At 44.7% G+C, this 24,847-nt stretch overlaps 2 protein-coding genes across 3 annotated transcripts in view; one reads left to right on the forward strand and one right to left on the reverse strand.

The window, feature by feature from the left end:
* Positions 1 to 24,847, reverse strand: part of GPR158 (G protein-coupled receptor 158) — a 313,324-nt gene that overhangs the window by 196,964 nt on the left and 91,513 nt on the right. The gene's annotated exons all lie outside the window — the stretch shown is intronic.
* The window catches only part of PRTFDC1 (phosphoribosyl transferase domain containing 1), a 376,907-nt gene continuing 370,255 nt past the window's right edge, over positions 18,196 to 24,847 (forward strand). The window contains exon 1 of the mRNA XM_075315545.1: positions 18,196 to 18,205. The gene's annotated coding sequence lies outside the window, so the exon portion shown is untranslated. The remainder of the gene's footprint in view (positions 18,206 to 24,847) is intronic.

The raw sequence follows: 24,847 nt of genomic DNA on the forward strand, positions 1-24,847 counted from the left end.
TAGAAACACAGTCCAGGAATGTTCCTAGGCCATCAGAGACCCCCCCCCCCCAAAAAAAAAAAATAGGATCAGGGGACCACCAACGCGCGTTTCGCTATGGGTTGCACACTTCTTCAATGGAGGGAGATCCAAAATGTAGAAATGCCAGCAGGTGACTGACAGATGTAGCGTAATAGCTGAATACCAGGTATACAAATAATGGTACACACAATGCTAATAGTTAAGTCCGAAAATGAAAAGCCAAGATGTGATGGAGCAATCCAGGAAGCCCTGGCCGGTAGCATCCATGGAGATGGAAGCAAAGCAACACAACAAGCAGCACAAGGGCGGAAATATCATTGGTGCAGCCTATGCAGCCACAAAGGGGCACAAGAGCCAAGGGGGCCCATTTCCACCTCCAAAGCAGGTCCAGTTGTGTATTTTGATGAGTTCTTGGGCTGTAAAGGGCCCACATATTGTTCTTGCACAGGGGCCCTCATCTGTCTGTGTCTGCCAGTGGAGTAACAGGTGATGTCACACAGTCTGTGAAGTATAGAAACTGAAGAGGACCGAACTACCAAGGCAACTGACTATGTAGGTATCCCAACATGTCCTCAAGGCTCATATCTAGAGGTGACGCTCCTTATATGAATTAGCTACGAACAAAACTATAATCACATTGCATAAAAAGTATGCAACAGATAAGTTCTCATCAAATACTTTTTATTAACCAATTTGTAAACCAGGTGTATCATGGCTGCAATGGTTGGTTAGGGACCTTTGGGCTTTAGTAGGTTTTCTGTTAGTAAACCTAATAGTGAGCATTCAATTTATTCAATTTTCCCACAGCACCACAACAGGAGTAATGAAGCCTATGTAATGAACCCAGTGACTATTTAAAGCAATGGGTTGTCTGTATAATGCAGGGAAAGTCAGGTCCTCCGGAGTAGGGGATGCTTTATATAGACGTTCTTAACCTTTTGCCCAGAGGCACATATTTCCATAATAGGGTACATGAAAATGGGTTTCTAAATTAGACAATTCCGTTAAAGGGAATCTGTCAGCAGTATTTAAAGCGCACCAACCACCAGGATTTTTATATATAAACTAAAGCCAGTGCTATACTGGCGCTATCATGCTGATTCTATACATACCTTTAGTTGTGAGATCAGATGTAGACTTTCTGAAATACAGGCAAGTAAAGTTTGTGAAATGCACTGTTATTTGACTGATAGGTGCAACGGAATATCTAATAGGTGGGTCTGGTTCTGCTAGTTATTCTTGCCCCTGTCTGCCTACCTGTCCTTCCTCGCCCTCTGTCTGTTACTCCGGGGGAGGAAGGAGGGAGGAAAGAAAGGGTGAGAAAGGAGGGAGGAAAGAAAGGGGGAGGAAGGACAAGTAGGCAGACAGGAGTGGGAATAACAAGCAACATTTCACCCACCAATTAGATATTCTGTTGCACCTATCAATCAAATAAAAGTGCATTTCACAACCTTTACTTGCCTATATTTCAGAAACTATACACCCGATCTCACAACTAAAGGTATGTATAGAATCAGCCTGATAGCGCCAGTATAGCACTGGCTTTAGTTTATATAAGAAAATCCTGGTGGTTGGTCCTCTTTACTGCTGACAGATTCTCTCTAAAGGTATTGTCTAATTTACAAACTCATTTTCATATACTATATTATGGAAATATGTGCCCCTGGGAAAAAGGTGAAGAGCGTCTTTATACAGGATACTCCGGAGGACCTGATTTGCCCTGAATTATTTATATATGACTGTAGCTCTTTCAAAAGACAAGTCAAGCAATACCTTGACATGGTCGTGCATTCCTTCTCTAATGAGAAATCAGCATTTGAATTCCTATGCAAAGGAGGCTTAAGAGCTATTTGTAGATCTGAAACCTCCGTCACTCCAGCTCTATTCCCTGCCCAGTGGGGAACAATAAGAGCAAACACGGAGACACATTATATGTTTCATCATTGCATCATCTGGGGCAAGTGAACTTTTCAATAATTTTCGGGGAAGTTTTGGCCTTTTATTTGCTCTTGTAACAAAATCTCTTTTAATTTAATGTCGTATAACAAATTAGTTAAGGTTCTCAATTTAGTAACAGAAGGTCTAACCAGCTACATCAGAGTTCCTGCTGCATTTCATTTGCCTGGACATAATTACTAATGCACAAAGGCAGATGGTAAGTGAAGCACCACAGAGACGAGGCGAAGATGAAGATGCTTGTTTTCTACTACAAAAGCGACCGGCTGTGTCAAATCAACCCATGCTTCAAGTCATAAAATACAAAATGAAAACATTGTAACTTTATTAAGAGGAAATCATGTGTTACCTCCGAAATTATCATACCAGAAAAATAAAAATATTTTTTCGTCACATCAGTGTATTAGGATTTACATAAACAGACCTCTTCTGGGACGTTGCTATGTGTGCTGGATATTAGCTATAGAAGGAATACCTATATACACCGAATTTACAATTTATTCGAAAAACACTTATCTTGTGAAGTGTCGGACCTCCTTTGTCCTTCAGAACTGCAGCAGGTTGTTGTGCCATAAATCCCACTAGGTGTTGAAATCTTTCTGCAGGAACGTTGACCCATAAGAACAGAATAGCTTTGTGCAGTTGCCGAAAATTAGATGGAGATACTATGCTCTGAATAGTCCAATCTATTTTATCCTAGAAATGCTCTATAAGCTTATCAGGGTTGTCCTTTCTTAAACCATAAAGGCCACTTTACACGCAACGACATCGCTAACGAGATATTGTTGGGGTCACGGAATTCGTGACGCACATCTGGCCTCATTAGCGACGTCGTTGCATGTGAAACGTACGAGCGACCGCTAATGATCAAAAATACCACATCGTTGATCGTTGACACGTCGTTCATATTCCAAATATCGTTGCTGATTTTGGACGCAGGTTGTTTGTCGTTCCTGAGGCAGCACACATCGCTACGTGTGACACCCCAGGAACGACGAACAACACCGTACCTGCAACGAGGTGGGAGTGTCGTTCATGAGGCTGCTCTCCGCCCCTCCGCTTCTATTGGACGCCTGCTGTGTGACGTCGCTGTGACGCCGCACGAACCGCTCCCTTAGAAAAGAGGCTGTTCGCCGGCCACAGCAACGTCGTTAGGAAGGTAAGTAGGTGTGACGCGTACTAACTATTTTGTCCGCCACGGGCAGCGATTTGCCTGTGACGCACAAACGACAGGGGCGGGTGCGATCGCTAGCGATGTCGCAGCGTGTAAAGCCCCCTTAAGTCTGCAGTCACTCTATGTAGACTTATAACAGGCACTGTGCGCTTATCACACAGAGATTTTTACAACCTTTCCCGACTGTCATGGCAGTGTCGATTACAGATTTTGACACTCCGCCTGATAACTTCTCTGGTGTTAGTTGTCGACCTGCAGAATAGTAATTCATAGGCAGGCTAACAAGAGTTAATATTTGCTAGTCTTTTTAATAGTCTCCTTTGATCACATGTTGTGGGGAAGCTAATCACATATGCTTCCCTTCTATATCTGCTGGCTAGATCCTTCCACCTATGTCAGCAATAACAATAAAAGAGGGAGAGCCAGCACTGCTTGAGAATGGCATGCAACAAATTATAAGTGTAAATTCACAATTATTCCAACTGTACTATAATGTAAAATGAGATTTTTAGTAAACAATTGATCCATTTTTTGAGCCACCCCTGCCACGTCATGGCAAATCTCAATAGGTGGGGGGGGTCCTACTCTATATTTTATATTTAATTGTGCCATGTGGCCTCCTAATTATATTAAAAGCAGAACCATTTTGAAGCAACACATATATCTGTAAAATTTCAGAACCACTTCCATGTTGAAAAGACAGACAGCTTCGAATAAAGGCAACCCAGGTCCCAGCATTACATAGTTACATAGTTACATAGTTACTAAGGTTGAAAAAAGACCTAGGTCCATCTAGTTCAACCTTCCTCCACCAGTTCTACACCTGGTCATTCTTTACCAGGTCTAGAACTCGCAACCTTATGCTTCCTAGGTGAGCGCTCTATCCACTCAGCTATTGTCTCTAATGCATGTGCAGCAGAAATATTGTTTGGTTTAATGCATAACAAAATGCGGTGATTCCTGTAAAATGTTGCAGCCCCAGAGTGCTGCCATTTCCCACCATGGAATGTGGCGCCCCTGAGGCTTCAGGCGCCACAGGGTATTACACCTTCTTAGAAGGGTAATATCTATGCTGGATTAGAAGGGAGTTAACTGCTGGTGCCTTCAGAAAACAACACACAGACAACTTTCACGGGCACCAGCCGTGACCGCCGACTAGCCGGGATCGGCTTGAGCCCATCGTAACAGAGAGCGGTACTCTGGGGCAGTGCCTGAACTACCTGTGAGTAAAAAGACCTGAAACAGAAGACCCTGTCTCTGCCTATCCTTTACCGGCGCTGGCGCCCAGCGCTGCGGCGCCATCGGGGATTACCACCGAACCCCTGCCTGTCCTCCATCTTCCTCCCCAGGGTAATCCCACTCCGCCTGTGAGGAGCGACACCATCCTGGCTGCGACCCTTACCATCAGCCCTGGAGAGCAGCAACGGCAGCAGCGGCCCATCCCTGGCGTCACAATCATCTAAAAGACTTTCCTCATCGTCACCCCATCCTCCACCTCCAACTACCACCTTCATCCTCCCTCCTGCCTCCCGTCCACCGCCATCCTTCCCTTCTTGTACGCCTCGGGGCAACGGAACCGGGCCAAGCCACCTCGTGACAACGCAGAGGATCTGCAGCCCGACCTGGCGACGAATAGAATAGGCTGAAAACACCTGCCCCGTGGGGCGCTACACCAACGTGTGCCAAGAACACAATCCCCCCCTACTATTACTCCACCAGCTTGAGCTGGTGGTGAAACCTGACATGAAAAGCTTCAACTATTTCTGCTGCTTGCACCATATTCTGAGCCGTTCATCAGTATGGTGAGGCAGATATCTGGATTCATCTGATAAATGTTTTTACACTGCTGAACAACCTCATTTTTCTTTTTTTTGTCCACTAGAGTCTTTCTATTTCCCTTAGACAGCAATGTTATTAGAACTGGTTGTCTGCTATAGCCCATCTGTGTGAACAATTGGGTTTTCCAAGATCAGAACCAACTGAACCAGGGAGATGGGATACTGCCCATTATCCACCTGATAAATCCACCTCCCCCCCCCCCCCCCATTTCAGCATCACTACTCTTCATTGGCCTTTTTGTTTACGGTGTTAACATGATCTTAGAGAATGGAGTCGATACCTTTCCATCTCACATTGTTGATGAATATGTGGATATTTGTGAATGTCCACACATTTTTGGTTTAGGGACGGTTATTAGCCAGCGCTGTTTTCTTTTGTTTTATCCTGTGCCTTGATTAGGATGTTACTGAGCATTTCCACATGTTCTATTGCTTTAGCATTCGTCGAGGATACGATCATCTCCATAGCAACTTGATGCAGGCGCTTCACACTCTTCAGTGTTCTGACATATATTTCAGGGTTTGCTTCACAGAAATGCATCCTCTGCATGTGCAGGTGTATAATTCTTCTCCAATATCCATTAGATCCTTCTAGAATGTCCATTCCTCAGTACACGAAGATATACACATCAATTATAATAGAGGCACTTGCACCAAATATAGCTCTGATCCATCGAGACATGGTCTCCATAGGACTTCTGAGGGTCTCCTGTGGTATCTGGCATCATAAGCAAATCCTTTGAGTCCTGTAAAAGTTGTGAGGTTTGACCTCCATGGATCGGACTTCTTTTTCCAGCACATCCCATGATTCAATAGAAAGGGATATAAGGAATCTTAGAGTCCATTGAACACCTTTAACGCAATGAACCTTGACCCTGTCTGCAGTTCACCAGTTATTTCCCTTGAACCACATTTGGTGGGTACTTTCCATTTCTCTGTGAACACCCCATAAGACCTGCTGTACAACAGTTACATCTCAAAAAACTAGCGGTACACCGGGAACACCCCACGAGGCCTGCTCTACACCTCACATAATTGGTGGTACATTGGGAACATCCTACAACGCCCGCTGTACACCTCATATAACTGGTGGTACATTGGGAACATCCCACAAGAGTGACTATACACTGGTACACCTCATATGACTAGTGGAACATTGGGAACACCCAACAAGAGGTGCTAAACACCAGTACTCCTCACATAACTAGCAGTACATTGGGAACACCCCACAAGAGTGGCAGTACTCCTCACATACCTAGCAGTACATTGGGAACAAACCACAAGAGTAGCTATACAATGGTACACCTCACATGACTAGCGGTACATTGGTAACAACCCACCAGAACAGTTATACACCGATACACCTGACATAACTTGCAGTACATTGGGAAAACCACACAAGAGCAGCTATACACCGGTGCACCTCACATGACTGGCGGTATATTGGGAACAAACAACAATAGTGGCTATACACCGGTACACCTCAAATGACTGGTGGTACATTGGAAACACCCCACAAGAGCGGCGGTACTCCTCACATACCTAGCAGTACATTGGGAACAAACCACAAGAGCGGCTATACAATGGTACACCTCACATGACTAGCGGTATATTGGGAACACCCTACCAGAGCAGCTATACACCGATACACCTCACATGACTGGTGGTACATTGGGAACATCCCGCAAGAGCGACTATACACCGTTACACCTCACGTGGCTGGCGGTACATTGGGAACACCCCACAAGAGCGGCTACACACTGAAACACCTCACATGACTGTTGGTACATTGAAACACCCCACCAGAGCTGCCATATACTAGAAACAGCCCACAAGTCCTGCTGCTATGAGATATGCTCTGACCCAGGCATCTAGGCTTCCTAATTTAGTCCTAATGAAACGCTGCTACCCACATTTGCAATTTTATTTTACTGCCTCTAACATATTAACCTCAAGAACTGACTGTTCTCTTGCTGCCTAATATGTCTCACCCTTTCACCCAATACCATTGCGACAGGAAAATCAACGTTATAGTACTGAATGGTATGTTCAATTTTAGCACTGAGGCTCCAGCTTTTGAGACAGAAGCCGACCATGTAGAAATGTTCAATCTAAAGTGAAAGTTAATGAAAACTTTAAAAAAGAGACACCGATAAAAGGAATATATATGTGGCGCCCCTGAGGCTCAGTCACCACAGGGTATTGCATCTGATTTAAGGTGCAATGCTCATCCCGGGTAAGGAAGAGGTTAACCATTGATTTTCACTTACACAACACACACAGCTCAGGTGCTTTCTTAGCGTAGCAGCCAGACACTGAAACTGGGATAAAGGTGGAAACCATAACAACAGGTTTTTCCCAGCCACCAGTGAATAATCAGGAAGGTGGGCGAAGCACAGGGGAATGAGAGAGCACTCAGCTTTTACCTCAGAATAGTCTGGGACACAGAACAACACGGTAGCAGGAGAGAGTGCTTCAGAGCTTCTCTTGTTAGAACTGACCCGACTGGAAGAAGCAGGAGTTTACCGGGTGAGCTGGAGAGACAGAGGAGCAACATAGTAGCGGGAGGTAGAGCTCAATAGCTCCCTCAGTACCAGCGCAGTTAGGGTGCAGAGCCCTAAGGTGGCGTACACTTGAGGTTGCACCACCAGAATCTGCAGGACAGGGGGATTGTATGTCCCACAAGATCACGGAGCATAGCAGCACATAGGGTGTGGCGTCATGATCAAGGTCAGATCCCACCACGGACCCGCATCTCCTGCACATGGGACGGGAGCTAACACTACAAGAACACCGGGGTCCCCAAGTAATTTCAAGTCACGGGGATCCACACTAAAGCGCACCGAAAGGAAGGTCTCTCAGTTCACAATACCGGTGGTAGCCTCTGAACTACCCGGGAACGGCTGGGGCCCATCACGGCAGAAACCGGTACTCTGAGGGTGACGACAGTACTGTGAGTAAAAAGAACTTTGACCGCAGCCCCCTGTGCTGTCCTGTTATTGTCGGCACCGGTGCCCCGCGCTTTGGCGTCAACGGCTACCACCACCACCATCATCCTCACTGGGGCCTAGCTTCACCTGTGGGAAGCTAAACTATAGTAGCTATGACACCATCCGCCCCAGAGGACAGCGACTGCAGTGGCGGCTAATCTCTGGCTGCATACCGCAGGTGGCATCACGAGACAATCCCCATCACCCATCCTCCATCCTTCATCCATTTTATTGTACGCCTCTGGGCAACGAAGCCGGGCAGGGCCACCCGTGACATCCCCATACCCGACATCACCGGCCTGGTGATGAGTTAAGGCCCCGTTACACGCAGCGACATATCTAACGATATATCGCCGGGGTCACGGATTCTGTGACGCACATCCGGCATCGTTAGCAACGTCATTGCGTGTGACACGTATGAACAACTGCTAACGATGGAAAATACTCACCAAATCGTCCATCGTTCACACGTCGTTCATTTTCTAAAAATCGTTGATTGTTGAGGATGCAGGTTGTTCGTCGTTCCCGAGGCAGCACACATAATTACGTGTGACACCTTGGGAACAACGAACTACAGCTTACCTGCAGCCGTCGGCAATGAGGAAGGAAGGAGGTGGGCTGGATGTTATGGCTGCTCATCTCCGCCCCTCCGCTTCTATTGGGTGGCCGCTTAGTGACGCCGCTGTGACGCCACACGAACCGCCCCCTTAGAAAGGAGGCGGTTCGCCAGCCACAGCGATGCCGCTAGGCAGCTAAGTCCGTGTGACGGCTCCAAACGATATTGTGCGCCACGGGCAGCGTGATGCACAAACGACAGGGACGGGTGCTTTCACCAGCGATATCGCTAGCGATATCGCTGCGTGTAAAGCCCCCTTAACAGTTTAACCCCTGCCCCGTGGGTGCTACATATACATTTAACTGAATGCTATAAAAGAAAAGATATTATAAACTAATACTAGTTATACATAAAAATTTGACAGATACTTTTCTTTTTACACTTATGCAAAATGACTTCGGAGAACAAGAAAACCTCTTAGTTTACTTCATGGACCTCAAAATTAAAAAATACAATTGCTTTGAGTTTAAAGGGTTAGTACCCAAAAATCAAGTTATCTCCTATCCATAGAATATCAATCAGGCCAATCAGTAGGAATCACAGCTTTCCGTAACATCCTCTATCCTGTGAATAGAGAATAACTTGATCTTTTTTTAGGATTAACCCTTTTAATGGAAGTCAGCAGGTGTGATGATGAGAACCTAGGTGAAATAAGACAACAAAACACTAGGTGTCTCCAGGCACACTAGTGGAGTGGATCTTCCGGGTTTGTACACTAGGATTCGCTAAACACACGTAGTGAGGGGCAGTCAAAAAAGCCGGGGGTAAAAAGCCAGCATATAATGTAAATAACAAAAGGAGCGAGCAGAGCCGGAGTTAGAGGCCGAACCGGGGTTAGTAACCAGAGAGGTCATGTAAGTACAAGGGAGCGTGCAGAGATGGAATCAGGGGAGGAGCCGGGGTCGGTAAACGGAGAGGTCACGTAAGTACAAGGGAGCGCACAGAGCTTCAGTCAGGGGATCAGCCGAGGTCAGGGAGTCAGGAAAAAAAGTCAATAGGTAAGGAGAAAGGAGGGGAACATGTAGAACCATGAGGAGTTCTAGGTATATATTGCTAATCTCTGCCTAACTATCCCTGTATACACTAGCATAGATAAAGAGATCTTTAGAAAAAGTATTTCTAAAGATATTTTACCGTATGCTAATGAGCGAGGGGACTAGTCCCATGGGTGTTACTTCCCCTTGCTAGTCACCTCCATTAGCATGTTAGTACACCCCTGTTGGCGTGTTATCATGCTAGTAATGAATGTGCAGCGTCACACGATGATCTCACTCACCTCTCCGCTGCCATCGCGTCCGATGCTGGATTTTGGCTCAGTGTGCATGACCCTGGAGGTTCGGTATACACGTACTGGCTTCAAACTGAAGTTGTGCACGTGACTGAACCTCCAGAATCATGTGCACTGAGCCGAAATCCAGCGTCGGACGTGATGGTGAGGGAGAGGTGAGTGAGATCATCCTCTGATGCTGCGCATGCATTAGCATGTTAGCACCCCCACAGGGGCGTACTACCATGCTAATGGAGGCGACTGGCCGGGCAACTAATGCCCAGGAGACTAGTGTACCGCCCCGGGGCTCGGCCGGCTGCCGAGCCACTCGGATCCGTGCTCGTTGTGGGTTGCTCGAACTTCTCACGGACCCGGGGGTCCCGCCGCCTTTCTGAAAAGGGGGGTTTCTCACTGGCGCTAAGCGCAGAGGTGGGGTGGTTTTTGGAATTAAGAGTTCGTGGCACCACCCACAGGGCTGTGGTGAATGGATGGACACCACCGCTGCCGTTGACTAGGCTCCCGGGGACGGTGTTATGCAGCTTGATGTTAACCCCTCCATGGGTAGGGGGTGATGGTCCCGGGGCCCGAGGGGTCGCTCTGGAGATGCGGGTGTAGGGCAGTGTTTATGCGGTGCGGCGCGGTGCAGTGCTCGGCCCGAGGGCACTGGTGTACTCACTATTACAGACACACTGGAGTCTCTGGTAAACCAAACAAGATGGTGGACGGTGGCCGCAGCCGACTGCGCTTCTCCCCTTTCTTCAGGTTGGTGGTTGCCTCCTTTTTCCTGCACCTTTTTGTGTAGATTTAACTGCTTACGCTTCAGCGACGGTAGTCCGCTCCCCAGCTGAATGTGTGCTGAGGAACCCGTTTGCCTGCAGACGCTGGCCCTTTAGATCTCTATGCCTTGGCGGTGGCTTTCTATCCTTATTGGGTGGGCTGTTGTCTTCAGTCAGGCCTTGGATTGGAAGGGACCTCAAGTCCAGTCCTCAATCAGTTGATTCGACTCGGCCCAGTAGCTTCTGGGCCTCGTACTGGGTCTGAGTACCCCTCCTGGTGCTCTGGTTTCCATCGGTTCCCCGGTTCGGTACCGGCGGGCCACCGCCCATCCCCGGTCCCTACGGTTCCACCGGCTGTAGTTCCAGCTCCTGCAGGCGGCCACCACCGTCTGCCTCCTGGCCACAGGGTGTCTGGGCTACGACCCAGACCCCTGACAGACGTTCTCTTCTCCTCTGTCACTCTCCCTACTCCTCTCCTTCCTTTCCCTCCCACTCTCCTCTCCACTCATTAACTGACTAACGTGTTTTCCCGCCTCAGGCCATCCAAACTCCTCGGTGGGCGTGGACAACCGCCTGGTTCCGCCCACCTGGTGTGTACGTCAGAACCTGAGAGGGGTGACTCAGGGTTTTAGGTTGGCAGATAGTACCCTTTTTAGGGGAAGGTTGTTGTGCGGGGGCCTAACTGTGACTACCTGGCTAGTCCAGGGCGTCACACTAGTCCTCTCGATCATTAGCATACGATAAAAGATCTTTAGAAATACTTTTTCTAAAGATCTCTTTATCAATGCTACTAGATACAGGGACGGTTGGGCAGGGATTCGCAAATATGCACCCAAAACTGCCCTTGGTTCTGGGTGCATATTGGACCTGACAGGTTCCCTTTAAAATACAAAACAATGGGACGATTCAAAAAATATTTCAGGAAACAATAAAAAAAAAAAAAAAAAAAGATACTTCAAGAAAAAAAAAAAGCAGGTGTTTCCTCTTGGAAAAGACAGAGGCTTCACCCGATTAGGTTGGCCAATAATCAGGAATGTGTTCCAAATTATCGAGATGTGCTACCAATAATTGAACCCTCACTCCTAATTATCATCTTGTCCAAAAAGGCAACCAAGTACGGTACCTGAAGAACTTAATTATTTTTAGGCTTGCTTAAAAATGATCATTCTTGGCATCCACGTAATCACACCAATTGTATATAATGGAGCACAATGAAACATGAAGGCTCATTTGTAGGCACTGTGCTTTTTAACATGTAGGTATTGCTGTTTGTCCCCCGCCCCCAAAAAAATGACCAGGCTGTGCTTATTGGAAATGTGCAAGCAGAGGTAAACAACAAGAAGGCCTCCAGGGTGATTAACGGTAATATTCCACCTCTAATTGTGCTCCTTCCTCCAAAAGTTCAGCCATTAATGAGAAATCCATACAATTGACCAGCAATACCTCTGCTGTATCACCTCGCTATTTCTCAATCAATATTCCCCCTTTAATCAGAGACACGTTCAGTGCTCTACACAGGTTTCCCATTTGGAGATGACATTAGTCTACAGGATAGAACATATCGTATCTTGTGACAGTGATGTATCCCCTGTATACTGGATCTGCCACATTTACAGTTAGGTCCAGAAATATTTGGACAGTGACACAATTTTCGCGAGTTGGGCTCTGCATGCCACCACATTGGATTTGAAATGAAACCTCTACAACAGAATTCAAGTGCAGATTGTAACGTTTAATTTGAAGGTTTGAACAAAAATATCTGATAGAAATTGTAGGAATTGTACACATTTCTTTACAAACACTCCACATTTTAGGAGGTCAAAAGTAATTGGACAAATAAACCAAACCCAAACAAAATATTTTTATTTTCAATATTTTGTTGCGAATCCTTTGGAGGCAATCACTGCCTTAAGTCTGGAACCCATGGACATCACCAAACGCTGGGTTTCCTCCTTCTTAATGCTTTGCCAGGCCTTTACAGCCGCAGCCTTCAGGTCTTGCTTGTTTGTGGGTCTTTCCGTCTTAAGTCTGGATTTGAGCAAGTGAAATGCATGCTCAATTGGGTTAAGATCTGGTGATTGACTTGGTCATTGCAGAATGTTCCACTTTTTTGCACTCATGAACTCCTGGGTAGCTTTGGCTGTATGCTTGGGGTCATTGTCCATCTGTACTATGAAGCGCCGTCCGATCAACTTTGCGGCATTTGGCTGAATCTGGGCTGAAAGTATATCCCGGTACACTTCAGAATTCATCCAGCTACTCTTGTCTGCTGTTATGTCATCAATAAACACAAGTGACCCAGTGCCATTGAAAGCCATGCATGCCCATGCCATCACGTTGCCTCCACCATGTTTTACAGAGGATGTGGTGTGCCTTGGATCATGTGCCGTTCCCTTTCTTCTCCAAACTTTTTTCTTCCCATCATTCTGGTACAGGTTGATCTTTGTCTCATCTGTCCATAGAATACTTTTCCAGAACTGAGCTGGCTTCATGAGGTGTTTTTCAGCAAATTTAACTCTGGCCTGTCTATTTTTGGAATTGATGAATGGTTTGCATCTAGATGTGAACCCTTTGTATTTACTTTCATGGAGTCTTCTCTTTACTGTTGACTTAGAGACAGATACACCTACTTCACTGAGAGTGTTCTGGACTTCAGTTGATGTTGTGAACGGGTTCTTCTTCACCAAAGAAAGTATGCGGCGATCATCCACCACTGTTGTCATCCGTGGACGCCCAGGCCTTTTTGAGTTCCCAAGCTCACCAGTCAATTCCTTTTTTCTCAGAATGTACCCGACTGTTGATTTTGCTACTCCAAGCATGTCTGCTATCTCTCTGATGGAATTTTTCTTTTTTTTCAGCCTCAGGATGTTCTGCTTCACCTCAATTGAGAGTTCCTTAGACCGCATGTTGTCTGGTCACAGCAACAGCTTCCAAATGCAAAACCACACACCTGTAATCAACCCCAGACCTTTTAACTACTTCATTGATTACAGGTTAACGAGGGAGACGCCTTCAGAGTTAATTGCAGCCCTTAGAGTCCCTTGTCCAATTACTTTTGGTCCCTTTAAAAAGAGGAGGCTATGCATTACAGAGCTATGATTCCTAAACCCTTTCTCCGATTTGGATGTGAAAACTCTCATATTGCAGCTGGGAGTGTGCACTTTCAGCCCATATTATATATATAATTGTATTTCTGAACATGTTTTTGTAAACAGCTAAAATAACAAAACTTGTGTCACTGTCCAAATATTTCTGGACCTAACTGTATATGTATTAATACCATTAGAAAGGAAAATTGCGCTATATATGAATACGAAACAAGTCTACGTCTTCTGTGCATTTTTTAACCCCGGCAGTGGTTAAGTTGTATATTCAACTGATTTTTGGCATTGGCTAGAGCACATTTCTCAAAAATATGTAAATATTTTGAATTCTAAATAGACCCAAATCCGAACAATTTTTTTTTAAAAGGTCTAGAATTTTCTTTTAACTAAAGGTCACTTTTACACAGTAATATTCTATTTTGCATCTGTGTTCATTGCATCTCTAGTTTTGGCTTACAAATGCCAAAATTCTGCCATAGAAACATGGTTTTATAGTGAATTTTCCAGTCCCCCATTTCCACTGCTTATCAGATCCCTCGGCACTCTCTGCATCCAGATATGATATTTACACAAGGACTTGTGACCACTGCAGACAGTCACAAATCCATGTAGAAAAAGCAGGACAAACAGAATAGAAACTGACAAAATACAGAGACTGTCAGGAAACGCAGGAAGCCGCAGCATATTACTCACATGTAGACTCTGTGCACAATTCTCTACTTCTCCCTGATGCCATCTATAAGGTCGGGGCCACACGATCGTAGATTCTCTCTTCTGAGTCAGTTATGCTCATGACACTCTGATTCGAGTTTGATCTGAGTGTCAGCGTAGTGTGATTTGATTATTTCACATCATGAGATTTAAATCTCACTGTAAGGAGAAGATGTAAAAGAAACTTTCTCCATCTTCTCCATTCTGTGAATCTGTGGAAATTGGATTGCACTCAGATGTAATCCGAGTACAGTTTGATGATTTTCTTCGCTATATTTGCTTTTTGGTGTGTGTTTGGTTAAAATTCCACTATATATTGTATTGTGTTGCCCTTTTATCTCTTTTGTCTATGGTGTCACAGGTGTTTCACGTGTGACAGACAGTCATGTGGTTTCTGGCCATAGAAGGTCACAGTGTCTGGCTGTGCAGAATGCTCCCTGACTTTCCATTGTTCCTGCTGTCAGTATTCATTGGTATAGGTGGCTTTCCTGCTGGATTTGTCTTTCCCTTTTGGACCCAGCAGGAACCCGACCTCCACCCAGCTGCTGATCATCAGCATTCTCTTGGTGCTTATGGAGCACCCCTGCAGTACCAGGTGCCAAAAAAGTAACCCGTGGAAACCCAAACCCCGGAATATCCGTGCCAGTCAATACACCAGCAACTTCAGGCCACATACACAAACCCAACACTAACCAAGGAGACTGTCTAGTAATAGGTAAAAGGGGAGGGCACTGATTGGAAGTAGCCACCCAGCCTTTAGGGAGAGACCCAGTGAGGGGAAGGGGCCAGTGGTCAGTTGGGAAGCTGGAAGGAAATGGTGTTCAGTAAGTCAGGAGAAGTTTAGTGGGGAGGAGAAGGAGAGAGGAGTGAAGTGAAGGAGTAGAAAGAGTAACATACAAAAGAGTGACCTGCAGAGACAACGGATTGCTGTAAAAGGAGTGACAACTGTGGAGTACGGAACGGGACTCCAGGCACCGTGGGTTACCTGTGGAAGCAGCAGGCTCTAGGAACCACGGCAGGAACTGTGGAAGTTTGGAACCAAGCTCACGGGACTCAGAACAAAGCGGGGTGCAGACCCTAGGACAGTGGGACACTTTATGGTCAGCTGTTAACTCTGCCGGGCGAGAAGATCTCCAGGGTCAATCGCCAACCTAAAAAGCCTGAAGCACAAGCAGCACAGAGGGGACCAGGGACTGAACCCCTTAAATAGTCCAGGCTGCCTGCATTAGGGCCCAGAGATAAAAGAAGGGACTTCCAAGTAGCTCCAGGCCACAGGAGCCCAACCACAACAAGTGTGCATGGAGGACAGCCATCCCAGGTCCAGCTGGCACGGAGAACAATGGGAGTGGGTACACCTGGAACCGGCACCCGTGGTTCCAGTACCAAAAGTAAACGAGGCAAGTTAAACTGCAACTCTGGTGTGGACTGTTTCCTTGGCGGCGTGCACTCACATAGACTGTTCCCCACTACCACCACCATCATTCACTGCTGGAGCCTGCCCCTGCTTGTGGAGGGCTCTAACCATCCAGGCTGCATCACTCCATCAGCCCCAGCAGAAACCTGTACGGCGGCCCCAAATAACCTGGCCGCACACCACAAGTGGCGTAGTCAACAAGCACTTTTATTAATTTATTTTTCTTAAAAACCCCTTTTTCTTTCCTGAGGGACGGCACACCAAGGGCCATGGTACTACGACCACGACTAACCCCACCGAACACTATAGAGCCCAGGACCGAGTACCCAACAGCCCTGGGGCGTCAAACTTATATACCCCTTCCATCCTTTTGACTGTGTTGGTGATATTTTCAGTTCTTTCAAGCCGAGGCTACAAGTAGGTGGCTTGTACTCCTCTGTAGTATCGTTGCTGAAAGCTCTGCTGAACGTCAACCTGAGTCATCTAATAATAAGTAGTTCATGCTTTTCCCCCTGTGTGTTCCCTGTTGTGAATGTCAGTTATGCTTTTGCTGCTGTGAGGCTCCCTCTTGTGGCCAGGACTGGTTTGGACAGAGACCAGGTGTGTTGGAGCAATGGGCGTTTCCATTGCTAACTCTCTGCCTATTTAAACCTTGGTCTGCTAGCAGGCTGAGCCGGTTGTCATTTGTTCCTTGGTTTTCCAGCCTTCTCATCTTGCTCCAGACCACATCTACCCCAGATAAGTGCTTGGTTCTTTCTTATGTTGTTTTGTTCTTTTTGCTCTTATCTGGGTTTGTCATTTTCTGTGGTTATTGTCAGTTTATTTGCATGCAGGAATCTTCCCTCTCTGTTGCTTAGCTGGGAAGCTCCCTGCAGCTATGTTTGGAGTATTGCTCCTATAAGTCCATGTGTTTGTTGCTTCTTGAATTTGTAATGGTTCCTGCTTTCTGTTTATTGGTATGACAAGAGCGCCTGGTATAGGACGGAGTTCAGATCTAGTGATCTGGGGACTTTTTGTACTATCAGATATGTGCATTTGTGTAGGGTTTTTCTCTGGCCACCATCACCCCCTTTCCTATCCTTTCCTATTTAGTCAATGGGGCCTCAACTTTGCTAAACCTATCATCTATCTGTGTATTGTGTTTTCCTATATCACCGCAGTCTTTGAATTTGGGGGGCTTGCTTTACCTTTGCGGTCTATTTCTGAGGCAGAGAGTTATTCATCTTTCCTTCCTTTAGGATAGCTAGTTCTCTGGCTGGGTTTGTGGTGCATAGGATGTTAGTTCACCCCTCAGCTACTTCTAGTGTTGATGGTTAGTAAGGGGATGGCGGCCAGATTAGTTGCCAATTCTCTTGTCACCTTTTTGCCAATGATTTATGGTGATCTTCCATGGTTCCGGATCATAACAGTCCCCCTTGTGTCTTCTATAGTTGTTTAGTGGGGTTGATGAAAGGCTCATCCCATCTGTCCCCTATTTAGGGGCCAGCACTAAGGATACCTAGGGTCAGGTACATACGTGCGGAACATATCCAGGGTGTTGAGGGACCCTAGAGACCAGCAGTAGGTTTGTCAGGGGTCACCATCTTCCCTCTCACTAGACACAGGGTTTCCATTCCCTTTCACTGTTCACTTGGTACTTCCCCAAACCTATCATGACAGAGGGTTTCCACACACTCATTTACTTGCAATGCCGAGTGCGACCCAAATAACAGATCAAACTCAAGTATGCTGAGATTTTTTCTTTGGATCAACAAGGTCTGCGGAAAAAATCTGACATGTGAGCACCCCCATAGACTAATATTGGTGTGAGTGTGATACGATATTTTGGAGACAAAATACGACAATGTCAGTGAGCCCTTACAGTAGGGAGTGAGAGAACAGACAATAGTCAGAAGTAGAAACTCTATAATGGGTTTGTAACATTTTTGCAAAGTGATGACATAGATAAAGTACTTAAAGCCACTTTACAGCATCAAAATGGTAGAACATTTGTAATAAGGACTAGGGATGAGCGAGCGTGCTTGGCACTGCTTGATACTCGATCGAGCATTAGGGTGCTCAGCATGCTCATTACTTGTCAGCTAGCATCAAGCCCAGGGGTTAGCAATGGAGAGGCGTCTGTCAGACACCTCCATTACTAACCCAGTAAGTGTAAAGTTAAAAAAGACACACACACACACACACACACACACACACACACACAAAGGAAAAAAATAGTATATAAGAATAAAGATTCCCCCAAACTATCCCCCATTCTACAATTTATAAAAGAAAAAGATCCGACATAATCCATGGAGAAGAGGCTACATAGGTTGAAGTATGGATTCCGGGGACGTTGTGGGACCAGTACACTATGGATTACGTTGGATCTTCATGCCTTTTTTAACTTAAATTGGTCCAGCAAGTCCCGATCCGCTGCATCATTGCCTCCGGTCCGTGCTATCACCCAAAACTACGGCTTATAGAATCCATTGCATCAGATGATCCCATAATATGACAGTTACATAAGGTATGAAAGTAGGAAAAAAGTATTTACTTAAACAAATGAACAGTAAAGTACACAGCAAAATAGTGAAGAAGAATCTTTTACAAAATTCCTTTTTCCCCCCTCTGCGGGCTGAATATTTTTAGCAACTTCCTCATTTCCCTAATGAGCACTTTTTTATTGCTAGCTAATGGTCCATGAGAGAATACGAGAGAGATTCGAATGAACAGGCTTTTGGGAGAAGCAGGAACACATTTACTATTAGTTGATAGTGAATCTCGGGTATGGCTTCTTGGTACTTATGATATTTTACATCTATCTGAAGATCTGGAAATCTGTAATTGTCTCCATATTGCTTTGTTCTATTTCCTATTGTTTAATCAATTTATTTTTTTAGTTCAATTGCTAATTTATATTTCTTGTATGAGATTCACCATCTTGTTTGGTTACCAGAGACTCCAGCGTGTTTATCATAGTGAATACACCAGTGCCTTCGGGCCGCGAACCGCGCCGCACCGCACCAACACCCCAGCACGCATCCATCCCCGCGCCTCAGCACCTCCCTCGGGCCCTCGGGACCATCATCCCCCCTACCCATGGAGGGGGTAAACACCAAGCTGCGCAACACCATCCCCGGGAGCCTAGTCAACGGCAGCGGTGGTGTCCATCCATTCACCACAACCCGTGGGTGGCGTCACGAACTTAAATCCCCTACAAACCACAGCGGCTCAGGCCGTGGATCTCCCCACCAAAGTCCCTACGTGTAGCACCAACCCCCTTTCAGAGCGACGTGACCCCCGGGTCCGTGGAGAGCTCAAACCACCCACCGATGAGCACGGATCCGAGCGGCTCGGCAGCCGGCTGAGCCCCGGGGCGGTACACTTGCAAACCACAAAAAAGTATGGTGTGTTTTAAAATATGCTCCTGGACCCCTGTGTGAAATAAAATATGTAAGGATACTTGGAGACACTGCAGTGTCCGTCAGAGGTATAAGACTTGTCTGAATGCTCTTTGGATTAATTTGGGGAATTTGGTCTTGAATGTGTATTTTTAGCAGTTTGGTCAGTGGCCTGTATTTAGGGGTCTTGTGTGGGGTATGTATCAGTTTTGAAGGTTTGGTTTTTGAATCAGTTATTTGGTCTCAATTGATTTAGCAAGTCTGGTCAGGGGTTTTGTACTATTTTGAGGGCTTGAATTTGAAGCCCTCCAAACGCTGCAGAGCAAATCTAATTTTGTAATATCCAAGACACCAAAGACTCCATACATACATGGTGCATATTGGGAGCAGGTGTATGGATTGGCCTTAGGAGCTGATCTCTCTCTGTATAAGGTAATGTCAGCTCTGTGATACATCTGGTCAGTAGGGGACAAAGACAGAATAGGACCTCTGTGCAATAAGAGTATATGGGCCCTTTACAGTCCAATAATTCATTATAATGCTCAATTCCACCTAGTTTGGAGACGGAAATGAGCGCAATTCCCTCTTGATCCCCTGTGTGGATGCAAAGGTTGCATCAATATTATGTCCACCGCTGCAACCAGTAAGTTCTTCTAACAGCAGAGATCAGAGCTGACTCCGATTGCTGCTATTTAACAATTTATATACTGGTGTCTATCTCTTAAAATAGCATCTAAGTGAGGTGACCTAGGTGCCGATTCAGTAGTTCTTCACGCCCCCTGCAGTATGAGTAGTACAAGGTGATGATGGGCTCTCATGGCTGTTGGACCCACCGTTGAAACCATCAGTGTATTCCTAAGAGACTGGAAATCTCACCATGTACTGAAGCACTGAAGATTTCAGGGAAATACGGGCAGCATGGCAGCTCAGTGATTAGCAGCACAGTTACTTTGCAGCTCTGGAGTCTTTGGATCAACACCATCTAAGGACAGAATCTGCAAGGAATTTTTTTGTGAGGTTTCCTCCGATATTCCAAAGACATACAATCAACATGATTACAGGTTCAAGGCACCTTAGGAGACGTAAAGAAAACGTTAAATTTAAAAAAAAAAAATTAAAAAAATTAAAGAGGACGTTTTACCATAAGAACAGTAAAATTGTTTCTTTTTACCATTCATTACGGTATGGGGGCTCACATGGGGTTGTGACGTCATGCGAGCCCCACGTCCAATCACTGCCAACTGTGCTCTACCTGCCTTTGGACCAAACGAGTTAAGCAACAGGAAGTGAGTTCACTTCCTGTTGATTATTCATTTGGTCCAAAGGCGTGGAGAGAGAAGCCGGCTCTGATTGGACGTGTGGCTTGTGTGATATCACAACTCCACGTGACCCCAGACACTGCTGGAAGGGCGCCGGTAGGGGAGGTGAGTAAAGTCTTTATTTTTCCAGGTGGAAACATGTGTCACGGTCTTCTATCTGTTGTAGCGTTTAGTGACATGTTTTGGGTCAGAGTTTCACTTTCCTTGTGAGACTCTGCTTACTAAATGGATTCCCTTTCCTTTGGGGAGGAGAGGGTTAATGTCAGTTTACACCCAGGTCCTATATATACCCTCTACTTCCACCAGAGGGCTCGGGTTATTTGCAATCATTTGAAAGCTTGGCCAGAAGGTGTAAGGAGCTGGAGTGACCCTCTTTCTGTTTTGTTTTGTTGGCTGTAGCATTGGTGCAAGCTGCAGCAGTTTGTGGTGTGCTTGTTACGGTATGGAAGTGACCAAGTAGTCTGTTTTCTTCCCCATTTATGTTGTTTCCCCTTGTGCACTTTTAGTGGCTCCTTTTTGTGTGGTTGGCGTGTGTACGAGTTGTCGTGGTTACCCTTGTTAGTCTTTATTTGCATGGGTTATTGATTTCTGTTCTTGCCCCTTCCCCGCGAGTGGTGGCTTGTGGAGGGGGGGGTCTTACCATCAGGGACGAGGACAGGAGATAGGGCCAGGTTGGGGGCCTGGACCTCCCTACTTTCAAGAGTACCTCCGGGTGTGAGGGTGCACGCAGGTGCCTCAGCCTTAAGGCCAGTATAAGTTTCCCTGTGTTCCCCGGTCACCTGTGACAACATAGAATCAAAAGGGGTTGACCTAGTAGTGGATAACCCCTTTACTTCTCCACATATAGAACACATGCATGCTTGGCCGAGTGTACATGTATGAGAAAGTCGGGGGAGCCCATGCCTCAAAAATTCATCAACGGGGTGGGGGAACTATTAAGGGAAATGCTAAATTACGCTAATACAATTTTTCTCCAAACTGCAGAAGCTGAGAACCTGGACTCCTTCCAGATGGATACAACTTGAGGTTCAATTGTGCAAACAATGGGAGAAGCTCAATATGTTTCTGTTTACATGTTATCATTTGATATAATGTGATTGCCAAGAGACTCAACGTTTTCTTCGGCAGCACTGTCACTGTTTTGTACTATATGTAAAATAAGCTGTTTCCTGGCACTAATTTTCAATCAAGTTTTTTGGTAACAGTTTTCCGAGTGGAACCGAATAGCAGCAATTTTAGCAACACATTGTCCTGCCAAATTCCCTTCTTATGTAAATCACTAATCCCTCTTCCATACGAGTAAATAATTATATTACAGAGAACAAGGATCCTACCTCTCTGCGCGGCCGAGATAAGACATGTACAATGGTAACTTTTATTTAATAAATTGAAATAAATTATTTATGGCAAATTTTGTCAAGCACAATTAGCTGAAGAGTATATGTAGTCACCGACAACAGATAAACCATATTAATCTGGTCAAATGTCAATGTCAGGATGTTCTGCGATGATACAACGAGAAAGGAACAAAGAAAACACATACTTGGGCTTGTGATGTAGGTGTTCAACGGCAATGGTAAAACGATGCGTTGCCGTTCCCTTCCAACCATTGCGATCTCGAATACTTGTGTTACATTCTGTGTTCTCTGGTTGAATCTACATATGAGAGATGTCAAGGCCTCCGCGCGACTCATTCATGTGAAGGGGTCGTAATATTACACAAGTGATTGGAGATAGTAGAAGATGAATCATTCATTTCCAAGCAATCACTGAGTCACGTAATTGTCATCACCACTGATAACTATGATGACTACCTATAACATGGAGTCATCCATTGTTTTACAGTATACATTCGATAGAAGATACAAATGTAAAACATTACGTACTATAGCTTGCTATTCTACCATAATATATATATATATATATATATATATATATATATATATATAAATAAATATATATATATATTATGGTAGAATAGCATATATAAAAAATAATTATTATATTATATTATTATATTATTATATATTTTTATTATTATATTATATATTATTATTATATATATATATATTATTAGTATTATATACATTATATATAATATTATTATATTATTTCATTATATTATTTCATTATTATATTATTTATTATATATATTATTATATTATTTCAATTATTATTATATTATTATTAATATTAATATTATTATATTCTATATTATTATATTATAATTTTATTCATAGAATAAAACTATCAGGAAAATAACAGTTAAGTTTTATTATAGAGATAATTTTTAAAGCGTAACTCAACTTATTTTATTTAGTTATCCTCCAGGCAGTGCAACGTTATGAATTTTTGTAATATGGTTCATTACTGTCACGCTAGGTACGGGGAAGTACCAAGTGCACTGCGAAAAGGAAGGGAAACCATGTGTCTAGGGAAAGGGAAGATGGTGACCCCTGAACAAACCTCCTGCTGGTTCCTGGGGTCTCTCACCGCCCTAGATAGGTTCCGCACCCATGCGAAGAAAATTAGTTTCAGCTTACCGGGATGGATGCCTCAGAAATAACAAGCGGTGCACGGAGCCTCCAGGTCAGCCAACTCTGGTGCACAGGAATGGTAATAGAATGGGAGGAATTTACAAGAATTTTTCGGGTGCTGGATCCAATTTCCCCCTCCCCACTCCCTTTCTATTACTATTCCTTCAGCACCAATGCACCAAGCCGGATACCTGACCATAGGTATCCCTAGTGCTGGACCCTAAATAGGGAACGGATGGGATGAGCTTTTCGTCAACCCCACTAAACAAATATAGAAGAAACAAGGGGGGGGGTACACGGGGGGAAAAGCATGAACTACTTATCTACAGATGACTCAGGTAGAAGTTCAGCAGAGCTTTCTGCAACAATACCACAGAGGAGTACAAGCCACCTGCTAGCAACCTATGCTTGAAACAACTGAAAATATCACCAGCACCAGTCCAAGGAAGGAAGGGGTATTTAAACATCAAGGGAATACTGACAATCAACAGCTGGGTAGAAGGCAAGCTCCTGCTGGGTCCAAAAGGGGGAGAGATGAATCCAGCAGGAAAGCTACCTATATCAATGAATACTGACAGCAAGAACAATGGAAAGTTAGGAAGCATTCTGTGCAGCCAGACGCTGTAAGCTTCTATGACCAGAAGCTGGCTGTCACCCGTAACACCGGTGACAATTAACTTATTTTGCTACTTCTTTACCAAATATTGTGCTGCGGTGTTTTTCTTTACATGGTCAGTTCATGTTCCTTTAGAAGCTGCTTTTAACTGCTGCTGGGCCAAGATCTGTATTATATTTACAGGGTATAAGATTTTCTCTGTCAGTGCTTCTCCTTTCATTACTCCTATCCTCATAGTTTTAAAGTTTTAAGGTTGAAAGGAGACACAAGCCCATCGTGTTCAGCCTATAACCTAACAATATTCATCCAGAGGAAGGCAAAAAAACCATAAGAATTCTGTCAGGGGGATTCCCATACTATTATTGTAAATAGAGTAAGAATTGGCAGTTGAAAGCAGCTTTTAAACATCAATTTACCATGTATAACCATGCTGTAGCATAGTCTTTGGACAGGAACAGAAACAGACAGAAGAGGGTCCTGTGCAAGAATAATATATGGGCTCTTTACAGTCTAATAGCTCATTAGATTGCACAACTTCACAAGCGTTGGAGGTGGAATTGGGTCCCCTTTACTCTTGGGCACTTATATGGCTGCACAGGTTGCACCAATGGTACAGTATATCCACCCTTATCTTTGGGAAAGAAAGAAAGAAACAAAATACCGTAATGACATATGTTATATATAACCATTTTGGAATTGATGGAGGGTAATTAAAAATAATCAAAAAAGTTACATTGTTTGTAAATATAATACAACTCTTTGCCCAGCAGCAGTTAAAGGCAGCTTCTAAAGGAACGTGAACTGGCCATGTAAAAAACCCTTTTCACGAATGGTCATTTTGGGGTCCTTAAAACTATTTTTTCAGTTTTTTTCATCCTGCATGCAAATATTCATAATTTTATTCTTCCATGTACATAGCTGTAAAGGGTATTGTGTATTTTGCCGCACACTGTTTTGGGGTGCATGTGGCTTATTAAATTCTATTAACTCTTTATAGGAGGAAATGAAAAGAAACAGCAATCCTGACTCATTATGTTTTCAAATTTTTAAATATTATACTATTTTCTGTGTTAACTTTACTCTATGGGTCAGTATAATTCATGTAATATCAAATATATAACTTTT

This window comes from Anomaloglossus baeobatrachus, chromosome 6 (assembly GCF_048569485.1).
Source record: "Anomaloglossus baeobatrachus isolate aAnoBae1 chromosome 6, aAnoBae1.hap1, whole genome shotgun sequence".
Taxonomy (NCBI): Eukaryota; Metazoa; Chordata; class Amphibia; order Anura; family Aromobatidae; genus Anomaloglossus; species Anomaloglossus baeobatrachus.